The sequence below is a fragment of the Myotis myotis genome, unplaced genomic scaffold, assembly GCF_014108235.1.
Source record: "Myotis myotis isolate mMyoMyo1 unplaced genomic scaffold, mMyoMyo1.p scaffold_m19_p_2, whole genome shotgun sequence".
NCBI classification, from domain to species: domain Eukaryota; kingdom Metazoa; phylum Chordata; class Mammalia; order Chiroptera; family Vespertilionidae; genus Myotis; species Myotis myotis.
This window is the reverse complement of record NW_023416324.1, coordinates 68848760-68864934: the sequence shown is the minus strand read 5'-3', so window position 1 is coordinate 68864934 and position 16175 is coordinate 68848760.

Sequence of the window (16175 nt, the reverse complement as noted above, 5' to 3'; positions counted from 1 at the left end):
AAACTCATGGGCAGATCACACATCTCCTTTTTTCCTTATTCTGGGATGCAATGATACTAATGATTTTTTTAAAAGTAGGAATAGGGAGTACAATGGCTTTCTGGGAAAAAGAAAGTCACAAAGCAGGGTAACTGCAACAGACATCATAAAAGGAGCTCAGAATGAAATGCCCACCCACTCTTGTCATTGGAGCAAATGATTTTGCAGCAGCAAAAAGAACATTCTAACTTAGAGGATCTTAATAAACAAATGGATTAACTGCCTCAATTGTGTTCTTCCAAGCAAATGAAACTTTAAAAAATCAACCCTTCCTATTAATGCTAGTTAATTTTCATAACCAAAAGAATCTGAAAGATCATAAAATATAAGATTTGGCCACTAAGGAATGAGAGCATGCCTCAGAATGCTCTGTGGTGAGTAGTTCAGAGTTGTCCTTGTTGAGTGTGGGCTCTGGAATCACCCCTTGATCCAGAGCTCTTTCCCTTATTCAGTAATGGCCTTTGGCGACTTAACCCTACAACTCCCCCAAATCTGTTTCTTCATCTATAAACTTGCACATAGTACCCCCATCTTACAGGGTGGTTATGGGAATTAAAAGAGAAGATATCTAAGTAGCAAGGGGCATACCTACTGCCATCAGGGTATCTATATTACAGTGATAGGCCTGATTTTGAGAACTACATATCATTTATGTTTTTCAATGCAGAGACATTACTCATTTGAATTCTTAGCAAAGGCTAAATAGATATTTTAATCACCAAATCATAGGCATTTTCCAAGCCTTCACCTCCAAAGCCATTGGGCTGCCTTAGGCATTATAAAAGATTTGTATGAAGTAAAAGAGTTGGGTTTTTGCTCAGAAATAGCTTAAAGTCAGCCCTGAAGAATAGTAATACCACTCTTAATCTAAGACCCAATGTTCAGCAATGCCTTTGCTCTATGCACCCAGATAACCCATCTGAAATGAGATCCAGATACTCTATTGTGGTTGTCTCTTAAATGGTTTCCCTCTACCCATTCTTGACCCCCTCCCCGCCGCCTCCCCGCCCCCCCCCCCCGCCCCGTGCAGCCAATCCACAGAACACCCAGAAGCTCTGCATAATGTAAGATGCATCATGTCATCTTCTCAAAAGCTGCTGATGGCTCCCTTTCTGACACAGAATGAAATCCAAAGTCCCCACTCCAAAGACCTTCATGGTCTAGGATCTACTTACCCTTCCTGATCACATCTCTAACCACTCTCTTTTGCTTACTCCCCTCCAGCCACACCAGCCTCCTTAAATACACCAAGCACCCAAGCACACTCTTGCTTTGGAACCTTTGGACTTGCTACTTTCTCTCTCTGGAATGTTCTTCCCCATATACTCATCAGGCTTGCTCTTCTACTTCATTTCGTTTTCTGCTCAAGTGTCACATAGTCAGAGAAAGCTTCCCTGGTCTCTCTTTTTAAATAGTCACCCATGCTGCTATTCTTTATCCCCTTGCTCTGCTTTGTTTTCCTTCATAGGGCCTTCAAGGCTTAATTCCTAGGATAAGATGGTTAATGCAATGAGCTCCAGTCCCCACCCCTACAAATGGTCCCAAGGCCATAATGGATATTTATCATCTTCATCTTCCACCACACACTCAAGACTTCCCTTGCTCTTTTCCAACACCTCAGCTGGTCTAGGTTGCTTTCAGGGAGTAGTGATCCAGACCTGCATCCCCAAGGGGTCTGAGTTGCTTTAGCCTCTTTGGACTGAGGTTGCTGCAGTTCCCATTTACAGTTATAATCGGGCATAGAGTTATCACCAAGAGATGCCCCATTGAATCTCTATGTCCTAGACATACTCCTTTCTTCCCTATTACTTCCATTATGTTGTAGCAACCCGAGTTCTTCAGAATACTGGTAATCAGGGTAAATTGCCCTTAATAAAAATTTCACAAGTGGGTTGCTGAGAATAATGGTGAAAGTAACCAATCCTACTTCTACCCATTGATTCCTGGACCCATGTATTCTAGCTATAAAAGAATCAGCACTGTTGGTTCTGTGTACATACTGCATGCTGGAGGATGCAGTCCAGGCACATTGGGTGTTATGCCCAAGCTATCACCTTAGCTGAAACTTTAACCCGCCATCCCATTATTCTACTAGGCTAGCTACCTCTGGGTGATGAAGTACATTGTAAGACCAATCAACCCCATGGTCATGTGCCCATTGTCACACCATTCCTTACTATTATGGGTCCCTTAATCTGAGGCAATGTTGTGTGGGGTCCAGTATCAGTAAGGAAGATATTATATAAGTACTCAGATAGTGGTGTTGGCCATAGTAATGAGAAAAAGGAAGGCAAAACTATACCCAAAATAGGTGTCAATTCCAATAATGGAGTTGGGTCTGATATAATAAACTTGTCACCAACTGACTGGCTAGTCTCCTGAAGGATGATGCCTTACCTGTGCTAGCCTGCACTGCTGGCAGGGTGAATATTCAGCCACGGCAGGACCTATATCAGCTTCAGTGAGAGGGAGTTGATGCTGTTGTGTCCATGCCTAGGCTTTATCCCTGACACCCTGGCCAGGCCATTCATGAACTCATTGCACAAGGAGTGGCCATGGAGAGAGGCACTGACATCCAGAAGACAAGTCATCCTCCCTACTTGATTGTTGACACTCTGTTGATTCACTGTGAAGGATGCTCATGCAAATTAACATGAGAATCAATCATTCTCACTCTACGCCTTTCCTTGTAAGTCCGTCCATATGCCTCTTCCCCAAATGTCCTTATAAAGAAAGCCTACAAAAATGGACATTATCAACTGATCATCACTGTGGGCCATTGAGAATGTGTCTCAGAATTGTCTGCCAAAGGAGCAAAAGAGAAGCAACTCTACCCATCTGTTGCCATTCTTATTAGTCAAGGGTAGCCTGAAGGGCGTTAGTCTGTCTGAGTGTCTAGGTTTGTGTGGGTGTGAATGCTAAGCAGTTTTGTGTAGATATCCAGCCAGATTATCAGAGAAGCTCATGCTAGAGAGGATAAAAGACTCATGGTCAAACTGAGACACAATGCTTGTCTATTTATTCTTTGGTTGCTGCAGAAAAGTTGGAATAAAAGGTAGGCCGAGAGGATATGAGGCAAAGCTGAAAAGGTGTCTGATAAACCCTCAAAGCCTGGTGAGGTAAGCCTGATTGTAAGAACGTGTTAACTTATGTATTTCATATCATTAGATAATAGGATATTTAAAAATGTGTGCTAATTGTGTGGTGCTGCCAACAAAGGCAAACGTTGTTAGAGAAGAAGAGATCAATGTGGGCTCCAATTGGCAGGAAATAAGCTAGAGCCTTAAGGCATAGTGGATGGAGAAGCTGAGGATTCTGGGTAAAGGGTTCCACCAAAGAAGCTGAATGGAGAATACTCTGAAGAAGAGTGGAAGTCAAGGACAGGAAAGAGATACCTAGACTGGTGAGTATACGGGGATTCTCTTGGTTTAGGTAGATTTTCTGTTTTGCTGTCTCCTATAAGCTAGACTGCCATCTTTTCTGTGATGCAGTAAAGCACATGGTTAAATAAACATGTGTTGGAGTGAGACAGATCAGCTCTGAATCCTAGCTCTATTGCTTGGGCAAGTTCCTTAACCTCCTCAATCTTCAGTTTCTTCAAATGGAGATAATAACAATACCTATTTTGTAAACTTCAAAGACTTATAATAAGGATTTAATTAATTTATGAGCAAGTCATTTAAAACAGTGACTTGCTCATAATAAGCCCTAATAAATATGTTACTATTGTTATCATTATTATTTTTTTATTAGAGAAAGTGAAAACAATGGGTTTAATAGTCAAAGGAAATTTAACTAGAACAAAATAATAAGACCAGGAAGCATTTAGCAATTAGGAGAAAACAGATAAATAATATTTCCATGCAACGAAGTTCAGAAAAAGTATTCAGTCATGTCTTCTGCAAAAGTGCTCTGAGATACCAAGGCATCTCAGAGACATTCACTCAGTAGAAATTCTTTTTAGCCTTAGAGCAAAGAAAACTAATGAAACAATAATGGCCATGTTGACATTATCAGAATAAGCAGTGGCAAAGAGGCTCATCTCCTTTTGGAATCTATAGCGCATATGGGTAGCTTGGGCCTTTTCTCATGTCTCCAGTGTATGGCAGGATTAGCCAGGCAAATGCAATCTGCCTCCACATCACGGGAAGAATATTTCCATGCAGAAAGGGCTACAGCTGTCAGTGACGACCCCTCATGCATTCTGGGAATAGAATGGTTTGCTTCAGCCAAGTTTTTTTTGGGAAAAAGACTTCTCTTCCTACCTGAGCTGCCTACTGGGCTTCCTTTATATGGCTCATATTTTGTATGAACAAAAAAAGATGTGTAGAAGATTCCAGGCACTGAATAGGGCTGAGAGACTATCAAAGCATTTAGACATGGGTTTGACAAGTTATCCAAAATATCACGAAGAATTTCCTTTTTGGTCTTCTGCCTTTAAGGCGCACTGTCTCCAAATCTAAAGTTCTTTGTGAATCTGCCTTGGCAATTAGCGTGAAGACATAAATGACCTTTGGCAATCATTAGCTCCTTAATCATTATCTGCCTTCCCTTTATCTCCAACAGATCCTGACCCACTTCATTTTTGTGTTATAAAAACCTTCCATTATTTTCTAAGTTCAAAAAAGGCCTTCTTTAATTTTTTTCTTTTATTATGAAAGTAGTACTTGCTTATTAGAAAAAAATCAGATAGTTTAGAATGACACAAAAGGAAAAGTACAAGTTTCCCTACCAAGAACCACCTTCATCCCACTCCCTGCAAGTTCACCATGATCAACACAAATGTGTGTGCTTTCAGACATCCGCCTTTTTTAAAAGAGGACTGTGCCCCTACTACACATGCAAATATGTGCTCTTATACAACTGAACAAAATTGAGAATATCTTTTCATGTGTCCATAAAGATTTACCTCATTCTTTTTAATGAGTGCCGAGTATTTTTTATGTGGTTTTAGCAAAAATGATCTAACCAATCCCCTATTAATGAATACCTAAGATGTTTCCAATTTGTCTCTATTGCAAAACATGCTGGCATGAACACACATGCACACGCGCGCGCACACACACACACACACACATCCTATCTAATAAAAGAGAAACATGGTAATTGGCGTATGACCGCTACCCTTCCCATTGGCTAATCAGGGCAATATGCAAATTAACTGCCAGCCAAGATGGTGGCCGGCAGCCAGGCAGCTTGAAACTAACATGAGGCTTGCTTGCTTCAGTGACGGAGGACTCCAACATTCCCCACCTGCCGCTGCAGGCCTCTGAGCTGCAAGCAACTATGTAACAAACATAGAAGCTAAACAAAACCCCAGAAACCTGCCGGGCTTCAGCCAGCAGGATCGCAACATTGTAAGCAAAGGCCAAAAACCTACTTTCAGCAGCGGAGGCCTAATAGCTGGAGCCTAGCCTCAAAGCTAAAGCTGGCCCAGAATAAAAAAAGAAAAAAGAAAAAAAGGAGCGGTTGGGAGCTTCAGTCACCCCCAGCCTGAAAACAGCCCTCAGCTCCTCACCCAGACTGGCCAGGCACCCCAGTGGGGACCCCCACCCTGAAGGGTGTGTGACCAGCTGCAAACAGCCATCATCCCCTCACCCAGGCTGGCCAGGCAACCCAGTGGGGACCCCCACCCTGATTCAGGACACCCTTCAGGGCAAACCAGCCGGTCCCCACCCGTGCACCAGGCCTCTACCCTATATAGTAAAAGGGTAATATGCCTCCTGGCACCAGGATCAGCATGACAGGGGGCAGCGCCCAAACCCCCTGATCACCCTACGGCTCTGTGTGTGACAGGGTGCAGTGCCCCAACGCCCCCCCCCCCCACACACGGGCCCTGCTCTGTGTGTGACGGGGTAGAGCCATAACCTCCCCATCGGCCCTGCCCTGAGTGTGAGAGTGGCGGCACCCAACCCCCTGATGGGCCCTGCTCTGTGCGTGACAGGGGGAAATGCCCCAACCCCCTGATTGGCCCTGCTCTGTGCATGACAGAGGGCGGTGCCCCAACTCCCCAATCGGCCCTGCTCTGAGCCCAACCAGGGGCTGCACCTAGGGATTGGGCCTGCCCTCTGCCACCCGGGAGCAGGCCTAAGCCAGCAGGTCGTTATCTCCCGAGGGGTCCCAGACTGCGAGAGGGCATCGGCTGGGCTGAGGGACCCCCTCCCTTCCCCCCGAGTGCACAAATTTTTGTGAACTGGGCCTCTAGTCTATATATATAAAAGGCTAATATGTAAAGTGTCCCCTGGGGAGTTTGACCAGAAGACTGGGAGATCAATTGCTCACTATGATGCTTGCTGACCACCAGGGGGCAGCATGGAATGAAGGAAGGCCCCAGCTGGTAGCCTGAAAGCCCCGATCGGCCCTGATCTCCAGCCAGACCTAGGGACTCTACCCGTGCACGAATTTCATGCACTGGACCTCTAGTATATATACAGTGAAAGTGCATCCCTAGAATAGATTCCCAGAAGGCAGTTTACAGTTTTGTTGAATCTCATGCTGGGTACATTTTGACAGATATTGCTAAATTTCTCTTTAAAAAGTTGAACCAATTTACAGTCTCATTAGCAGTGTATGAGAGTGCCTATCACCCCACTCACTCCCAAGGAGTCTCCTGAGGAAGGAGCCTTGGCTTTGAAATTAGGCAGAACTGCTTCTGACCCCAGCTCTGCCATTCATAGGCTGTGTTTCCCCTTTTAAGTCACTAAGCCCCTTAGGGCCTCAGTTTTATCACCTACAAAATGAAGAAAAACAACATCTTTTGGATAGGTTTGCTGTGGTAATTAAGCAAAATAACACAAGTGAAGAGCCCAGCACAGTGCCTGCCCGGCAGTAGCCCCTCAGCACAAGCTATTTCTCTTCACTGCAGCTCTGTAACATACGCTCCCATTGCTCTGTCTCCTCTTCCTGGAAGGCCCTTTACTTATTCTCATGGTGACAACTGTCCTGGTGGAGTAACAAGAGACACATATGCTAAGGTTTGAGGGTCACTTTCCTTTTCTTATTTCTTTTTTTAAAAAAGATTTTTAAAAATTGATTTTGAGAGAGAGAGGAAGGGAGAGGGAGAGAGAGAAAATCATCAATGTGAGAAACATTGATCAGCTGCCTCCTGTACGCCCCCTACTGGGGACTGAGCCCACCACATGGGCATGTGCCCTGTGCCCTGTGCCCTGACAGGGAATTGAACGGTGCACCCAAACGACGCCCAACCAACTGAGCTGCCTTAGCCAAAGCTGCTTTTATTTCATCTGTGCTTTCCGTGCATGTCGCCAGGTGATGACACTTCCCTGCTGCACTGTTTCCAGGAATGTGGGCATCCCTAGGTACTTGGTTCCAGAACCGGTAGGTTAGCCACCAGATTGCTTTTAAATGATCTCTTTTTGTGCAAATTCACCAACTCTAAAAGATTATAGGGAATTGAGTGATGAAGTGACTCTTGTGAAGTTTCTCTTTCAGAAAAAGATTTCTGAAGAATTCTTCATAAAGGATTATGTGTAACCCTCACTGTCCCCACCACTTGCCCCCAAATACCTCTGGTCTCGTGCAAAATATACTGAGAAATAAGTGGCAGTTCTTCTCATTCTCTGCCCATGTAAGCTCAAGGAGTAGCAATTCAATTATTGGGTGATGCTCCTAGCTACATTATAGTATATACATTCCTTGTACAGATTCACAGTTTCTTCTGATTTCTAACCATTGGTGATGAGGGGATTCTAGCTTAGCTGATTTTACTACCCAGCAGCTCAGCCACACTTTGACCATTTGATTTTTTTTAAGATCTGGAAGAATTAGCCATGGTAGGTGTTGCTCAGTGGTCAGAACTGAAGAGTCCCTCCCAGGTTTGATTCTGGTCAAGGGCATGTACCTGGGTTACAGGTTCTATTGCTGGCCCTGGTCTGGGCATGCGCAGGAAGCAACCAAGTGATCGTGCTCTCTCTCCCTCTCTCTCTCCCACTCCCTCTCTCTTGCCCCCCTCCCTCCTTTCCACTCTCTAAACATCAATGCAAAAAATTATCCTCGGGTGAGGATTAACCCCACAAAAAATCTAGAACTAATGAGAAGACCACCCCAAACAGGTCCTTTAACTTTAAGGAAAATACTGTACCCAATGAGGAGCCAAGGAAAGCAGACCCATTCAGAGACACATCCTTCTCCAAGGGATGCTTATTCTTTAGGGATCTTTCCCAATATCTGCCAAGAAATTCAGCTCATAAAGCTCGGATGGCTTTGTGTTGTAGGGAATGAGGCATGATGCGCTCTGCAGGAAGGTCACCTTAAACCTGACCAGTTAAAAAATCTCTGCACTTTGGCTGCAAGGAGATTTTAATTTTAGCATCAAAAGCCAATAGCAGATCACTTGAATTTATTTTCCACTTCAGTTCGCCATCTGTTCCAGGAAATCTGATTTAAATACATTTTATCAGACGTCTTCCACAGGCACCAAGTTACCTAGCAACTCCAAGTTTCCTTCAGCGAGTTGTTTTCAACATAAACAGTATTCACAACTTGGGGAGGATGTGTTTTTAGCCTTCAAAGTTTACAAAGTAAGAATTAAATATTGAAACTGCCATTCTCACTCTGCATGAATGTAGAATTTATTTAAATTACATAGAGTCTTTGGGGCTGTATTTCTAAGGAGAAAATTTTAATTAACCTACATGACCATAAACTTGAAATGAAATAGTTCTGTTTAATTTATAGCGACCAATCCAAGTACAGCATTGCTCAGCTTTAATTTAGGATCTTTAACAAAATCTAAATTGGTGCTTTGCGTTGTATGCCTGCTTTGATGTGTCAGAAAGATTTAGTTTTCTGGACCTCAGCAAATATGCCCCACAGTTCCATGATGAGAGTATGGGCTCAGACCTCCAGGTCACAACGGTGTGTTGAGCACATGCAAAAACATTACTATTCTTCAAACACATAAGAATTATGAGTAAAATATTAAATATATATTTAAAATAAAAAATATAGAGCCATATCTAAAACAAAAAAGGAAAATCTTTGTGAATTAGAGAGGAACACCCAGTGTTTATCAGGGACGAAAGCTACACAGCCCACAAGGAGCCAAGAGTGGATAAGGCCACCAGGGCTAGAGGCTTAATACCGGTTGGGAACTGGGACCCAACACCTGCTGCATGTGGAAGGAAGCTGAGACTGGGCTCGCCACATGACACAGGAAGCCAAAACCTGTTTGTCTGCTTGTGACCAGGAACAAAATCACTTTGCCCATTATCTAGGGATGCAACCAGGTATGTTTGCATCCCTAGATAATCCCTATTTGCTATGCCCAACCAAATTATTATTCAAGAGTAAGGATAGAATAATACTTTCAGGTAGATAAGGACTCTGAAAATTTACAGCCTTCAGATTCTCACAAATCAATATTGGTAATACAATTATATTACTGTAATACTACTAATAATGTTTGTGCTTAAAGCAAGTTGAAGCTAAAGTTCTAGTCAATTATGTGAGCATTTGTTGGGGATAGAAGGTGGGTTGTTTTGAGGAAAGTTGTATTGTTCTAAGGTTTTTGTTTTGTTTGGAAGGATAATAGGACCTAATTTAATTTAGACTCTTTATACTAGTACATACTGTATAAATGTAATTAGCTAGTTATTAATAATAGGAAGGGAGCAAAAGGGAGGCCAGACATTATAAGCATGGTCATTTGTGAAGCTTCACCAGGAAACTGTAATTTTGCACTCCCCAGGGAACCACTGGTCCATTCCCTGCAGATCACTGGGGGAAGGGATGGGATAAAGGGGAGATGGATGATGCACAGTAAAGTTGGGGTGACATAAGAAAGGTACCTGTCAGTCTAACCAGGAATAGAAATCATTGGCCAGAAGGGGTGGGGTGGGGCCACCGCAAGTGCACAAAAATTTGGGAATACATAATCTCCCAGAGAAAGGATCTCACACGCTGGTTCTTCTCGTGTTCCTCTAATTTTGCTCCTTGCATTTACCCGAGTTCCCTTCATAGTCATGTGGCCCTAGAGGACACATGGCCCATGACCGTGCAGACCCCACTGATGGGCTGCATCTGGGAACACAAACTGAGCTAGCCTAAAACTGGGTGTGACTGTGCTCCAACATGGAATGGATACTGTGGGAGATGGCTTTAATCCTAGCCCTGCTAAAGACACAGCTGGACTTATTCCTTGGCAGGACAAAGGGAAATGGGACCTTGGAAACTCAGGGATGTAATTTCATGCAAACAAATGCCAGTCGTTCTCCATGCGAGTCTCAGAAAATTCCTTTTTTCATGACATTGCAAGAACCCCTCTTCCCCCAGCAACTGGTGGGGACATGGAGAGCTCCCCACCAATAACATAAGTATGTATGTAGAATTTTAAAGGGTATGGCCATGTTTCTGAATGAGTTTTTGAAGCCTAAGATACTGACTCATACTATGGAGACATAATATTGAGGAAACATTGAGAAGAGCCATTTACCATCAGCAACAAAAAGTAAAAATAAGAGACAGAACAATGACTTCAGATCAACAGTGAAGCCAAATTACCAGCAACAGAGCCGATTTTGAGCCAACAGGACGAAAAGACCTAGAGCAAGGCATTATGGGTTACTGAGATAACAGGTTGTAGCTTAGATCCGTCACAAACATGCCTTTTAGTAGACTATCCAAGGCAGTGGTTCTCAAACTTTTTGGTTTGGAGACCCTTTTACACTTTAAAAAATTTTTGATGCTCAAAAGAGCTTTTGTTTGTGTGGGTTATATATAGGTTGATATTTACCATGTTAAAAATTAAAACAAATTTTACTTTTTATTGACTTGGGGAGGGGAATTAATGTGAGAGAGAAACATTGGTCAGTTGCTTCCTGTACATGCCCAACCAGAGATGGAACCTGCAACCTAGGTATGTGCCCTGACTGGGAATCAAACCTTAAACTTTTGGTATATAGGACGGTGTTCCAACCAACTGAGCCACCCAGCCAGGAAAAAAACCAGAAAAATTTAAAACTCAATGATAAACAAAGACATGATCCATTAGTTGTCAGAGTAATGATGTCATCACTTATCATATTACCTTTGAAAAAGGGAATAAGAGGAAAAAGATAAATTAAGTCTTCATATTATTGTGAAAATACTTTTGACCTCACAGACCGCCCCCCCCCCCCAAAATGGTCTGGAGTAGTGGTCGGCAAACTCATTAGTCAACAGAGCCAAATATCAACAGTACAACGATTGAAATTTCTTTTGAGAGCCAAATTTTTAAAAAAATATATTTTATTGATTTTTTACAGAGAGGAAAAGAGAGGGATAGAGAGTTAGAAACATCAATGAGAGAGAAACATTGATCAGCTGCTTCCTGCACACCCCCTACTGGGGATGTGCCTGCAACCAAAGCACATGCCCTTGACCGGATTCGAACCTGGGACCCTTGAGTCCACAGGCTGACGCTCTATCCACTGAGCCAAACCGGTTAGGGTGAGAGAGCCAAAGTTTTTAAACTTAAACTATATAGGTAGGTACATTGTTATTAACTTAATTAGGGTACTCCTAAGGCTTAGGAAGAGCCACACTCAAGGGGCCAAAGAGCCGCATATGGCTCGCGAGCCGCAGTTTGCCAACCACGGGTCTGGAGTATCCCTGGGCATCCCCAGACCATATTATGAGAGCTGCTGTTTTAAGATGAAATCCACCATACCCTTTTTCAATGTCAAGTTGTATGCACCCTTTAAGGTCCCCCTCTATCTCATTAAGTTCTAGATGTGTGTTTCTGCTCTTGCTCTTTCCTGAGCTCACAGAATTCATTGCCAGAAACACGCTTGGCATTTATTCGGAACATCTTCACAGACTTGTTTTATAAATTGTTTTTTTGTATAGATGTATATGTCTTCTCTCCTCAGTTTGATTAGAATTTCAATAGAGCAATTAGAATTCCCCCCCAACGGAATTAATATGAAGTCAATAAGAAGTCATAGTGATGCCGAAGCCGGTTTGGCTCAGTGGATAGAGCGTCGGCCTGCGGACTGAGGGGTCCCAGGTTCGATTCCGGTCAAGGGCATGTACCTGGGTTGCGGGCACATCCCCAGTGGGAGATGTGCGGGAGGCGGCTGATCGATGTTTCTCTCTCATCTATGTTTCTGACTCTCTATCTCTCTCCCTTCCTCTCTGTGAAAAATCAATAAAATATATTTAAAAAAAAAAAAAAAGTCATAGTGATTATAATGGTGCTGAATTTATAAATTAATTGTAACTACAACAGCTACTCTTGTAATGATTTAGAAAATGATTTTATCACAGATCAGTCAGGCAAAAAGGAGCAAACTGAACCTGGTTCTTCTCTCTTCCAATTGGTCAATAACATTTTAGTGCAACCAGAGTCCAAGGCCAGAAACATGGAGTCATTCTCAGTTTCTGACTTCTCATTTTCCATCCAATCAGCCTGTAAATCTTGTCAATTCTACTTGGGAACTGTTTCCTGAGGTGGTCACACAATTCCTACTGTCACTACCTCAGTTAAGACTTTATCACTTTTTCCCTTGAGTATAGGAACAGCCTCCTTATCGGGCTCTCTGGGCCTGACCCCTCATCTCTAGTTCTCAAAAGGGAAAGAAGGTGGGCTCCCCGGTCTGATGTGGAAGCCTCAGATTTCATTCAAGAACGTGGAGCCTCCGTTGGTGAACACAGTGACAATGAAAGCTTGTCACAGGCCGTAGAGGGTTCTTAGGTTGAAGGTCATTTGAATCCCTCTACAGCATCAAAATAAATCGCAGGGCTCAGAGTACAGATTAAATAAAACTGAACTAAAAAACACACAACTATTGTACTTCTTTGAAGGGGTTTCCAGGACCCTGACAGAGATCAACAGGAAAGGAAGATTCTGTACCTCAACAGATAGGGCTGGATTATAAATGGAAAAGGAAGCCCAATAAAAATAATAGCATCAAAGGAAAGAGTGCGCCTGGTTGGAAAGCTTTGAAGCATCAACTTATTCTTCTATTGAAAATGCCTCCAGGGATAGAAAACATAGTCCTTCTTAGTCACTGTGGACTTGGAAACCAATGCACTGAGGAGACTTGGAGAGCCGCACTTGGTAAATAGAGGAGCGTCTCTATTTGAAAGTGTGTAAAGCAGAACACATTATGTTAGGGGCTTAAAGAACCGAACCAAGACCAAAGAGTGGCGATTACAGGGAGTTGGAATTTGGGTTCATCATTAGAAAATATTTTAAAATAGTCACTCAGATGTAAAAGGAAATGGCTTCCCTTAGTGGGTTTTGAGCATCAGTTGGGCAAACCCCTCAACAGGGATCTGCATGTGCCAGAAACTCCTCTGAATCTGTGGTTTCTTTGGCCCTTACAGTCTTATGTTTTGATGACTCCAGTTTATATGGAATCACTCCTCCCCATCCTCAACAATTTTGCCCTCCATCATCTTGCACTAATGGTCATTGGCCACACCTTCTACAGTTTTGAGGGCTTGTGAAACTACAAAATAAAATGTTATTCATATGTAAATATTCAAGAGCTAAAATGAAGAGAATGCCAGTGGAGAGTAGAAAGAGGAGGTGTCTCTCTCTCAGCTCCTGGCAAACTCTTTATGGCAGTGTGGTTTAAGAGCATGAATTTGGTATCAGAGCTGCTTAACTTTTCAGAGCCTCCATTTCCCTCTCTGTAAAATGGGGATGATAATGGCTCCATAGATTGTGTCTGTAAGTTGCTTAGCTTACTGGTAAACTCCTGCTCATCCTCATGAAGACTATTATTAGGCTCCATACAGATTCTGCCCAGATTCTTAATTAACATCATACCTACTACACAGCAAATGCTCAATAAATGGTAGCTCTTAGTAGAACAAGTAACAGCAAGTGTCCCGACCCGCGGGACAACAACGGGGGAACCAAGAGACACCCTAGGAGAATGAAACAAACAAGGGACACGAAAGAATGGAGGCAAGACAAGTTCTGATCAAGCCTCAAATTTTATTCTTACTGCGGCAGGATATATACTGTTTTAGGGACGGGGGTGGGGGGGGGGGGGGGAGTGGAGAAGCCTATTAGCTTATCAGTAGGGTTGTAGCAGGCTCCGATGTGGCGGTAGTTGCTTCAGGGAATAGGATGGTTATCTTTAGCTGCTGGCCGAATCGCAGGACATACTTAGTTTCTGGTAATTAGGAGTTTCTGGAGGAACCAGAAACTTACAATTCTTAAGATGGCTTTGTCTAAGCCAATATCTCTAATGGCTCCCAACAAGCAAGGGTAGTAGAAGTAGTAGTAGCAGTAGTAGTAGTAGTAAAACCAGGACTTAAAACATACACCCTGACTCCTAGTCCAATGCTCTTTCCAAAACATGGCAATGTGATTTTTATGCTTGTCCCCACTTAGCTTTGTGGTGATCAATGTGTGGCTCCAGGCTTACCATGCCCCTCCCTTTTAAGAATGAGGAGGCCAGACTAACACCCTGACGTTTTATAAATACGATTTGACCTCCACAGCTTTTGCACTCTTTTCTGTGAGAAGCATATTGTGAGGATGATGGGAAACAATAAGGAGGCTCAGAAGTCCCCATTTATCTAGAACAGTGCCTGTTTATGCCAGTTCGGGGGCTAATTATTAATAGCCCCCTCCCCCCTCTAATGGTCATAGTTTGGGTGACAAACCATATGGCCACTCTCTAAACCAAACACTCACCACTCTTAATTATAGTCATTTAAACTTAGACCAAATGGCACAGGCTCCAAACTATATTCAATTAGTATTTTTAAAGAGCGACTGTCACTTTTAAGTGATTGTGTGTCACTCTCCCGGGCAGAGATGAATCACACATCAAAATTGTCCAAACGGGACCATTTGCAAAGAATTTTCCTCTTTCCCCGAGTAGCTGAAATGTGAAATTGACACCATTCTTTCCTGCAGGAATCTGTCTTATAAATAGCATTTATCGTCTATTCCTCTGAGAGCCAAGTGAAAAATGAGTGGGGGCTGGAGGAGCCCAGGTGTCTCTCTCTTTCCACAGAAAATTTAGCAAGGAGTTCCCCCCCCCCCCCCCCCCGGCTTACCCTCCCCATCGTCCCTCCCGCCCCCCGCCCCCGCCCCCGGGTGTGGATGGGAAGGTGAAAGAACAAGGGGTTCCACAGCTGGCCTGCCGGCCAGTGGGTTTGGAGACTCTTTCTTTGGCATCAGCTGCTTCGCACTCCCCGGATCAAATGTCAGCTGCCAGGACCAACTGGTGCCTCCTGGAGGTCTTTAAAAAATGATTTTCCAGCTGTGAAAGGCTGCGCCATTGTTCTGCTGTTTGGCCACCTTCTCTCTGGCTGGCCCGCTGGCAGCAGCCAGAAGGAGTCAAATCAAAGGGGTGACCGTGCAACCGCCGCCCAGCCACTGTCCCTCCTCTCTGGGCTGTCTGATGTCAGGCCATCAAAGGCTCTGCATATGGCTCTGTGCTTCCTCATCATTCACCTTCCAGGCCTCTAGAATCTTCACAAGTCAGAGGAGGCGCCAGGAGAAAATTTGCGGCCCCTGAGGGTGCCCTGGGGGTGGTTAATAGCCAGGGAGGGCGACAAGAAAGGGGGAAGTTTAGTGTGTGTAGTTCTCAATTGTCTGGCTAACAGCCAGAGGTTGACCTTGAGCTTTCGTCTGCCACATGGCAGACGCAGCAGCAGGGCAGCCGGGCAGCCTGTTCTGTTCTGAGGGCTCAGGAATAATGGAACTCGAAAATGCAAATGATTTTTAATGACTGCTTCTCCCCTCCCCTCCCTACCCCCTACCCTACTGTCCTGTGTGCAAGAAGGAACGTTTCTCAGCTTAGCGGGAAAGTCACCACTTGCTCTGAGCCTAAAAGTGTAATAGAGACGCCTCCCGCCAAGGCCTCCGTCTGCTGTCTGAGCCTCACAGGCGTGACTTCCCTGGATCATAGAGAAGTGCCATGTGCCATGTTCCGTGACTTGATCCCAGCTCAGGCAGTAGCAAAGGAGACTAGAGATAAAGAGGTTTCTGTGAGAATACTTACCTGGTACTTGCGGGTGCAGGTCAGACTGTGGACTGCTTACCTGACACTGGGATTGGGCCTCTGTATGAGACGGGCAGCTGTGTGTGCTTCTGGGGGTGGTTTGTAGGCCCTGCTCTCCCGGGCCAGCGAGAACAGCCTACAAAGCCGGGGTGTGTGCTGGGG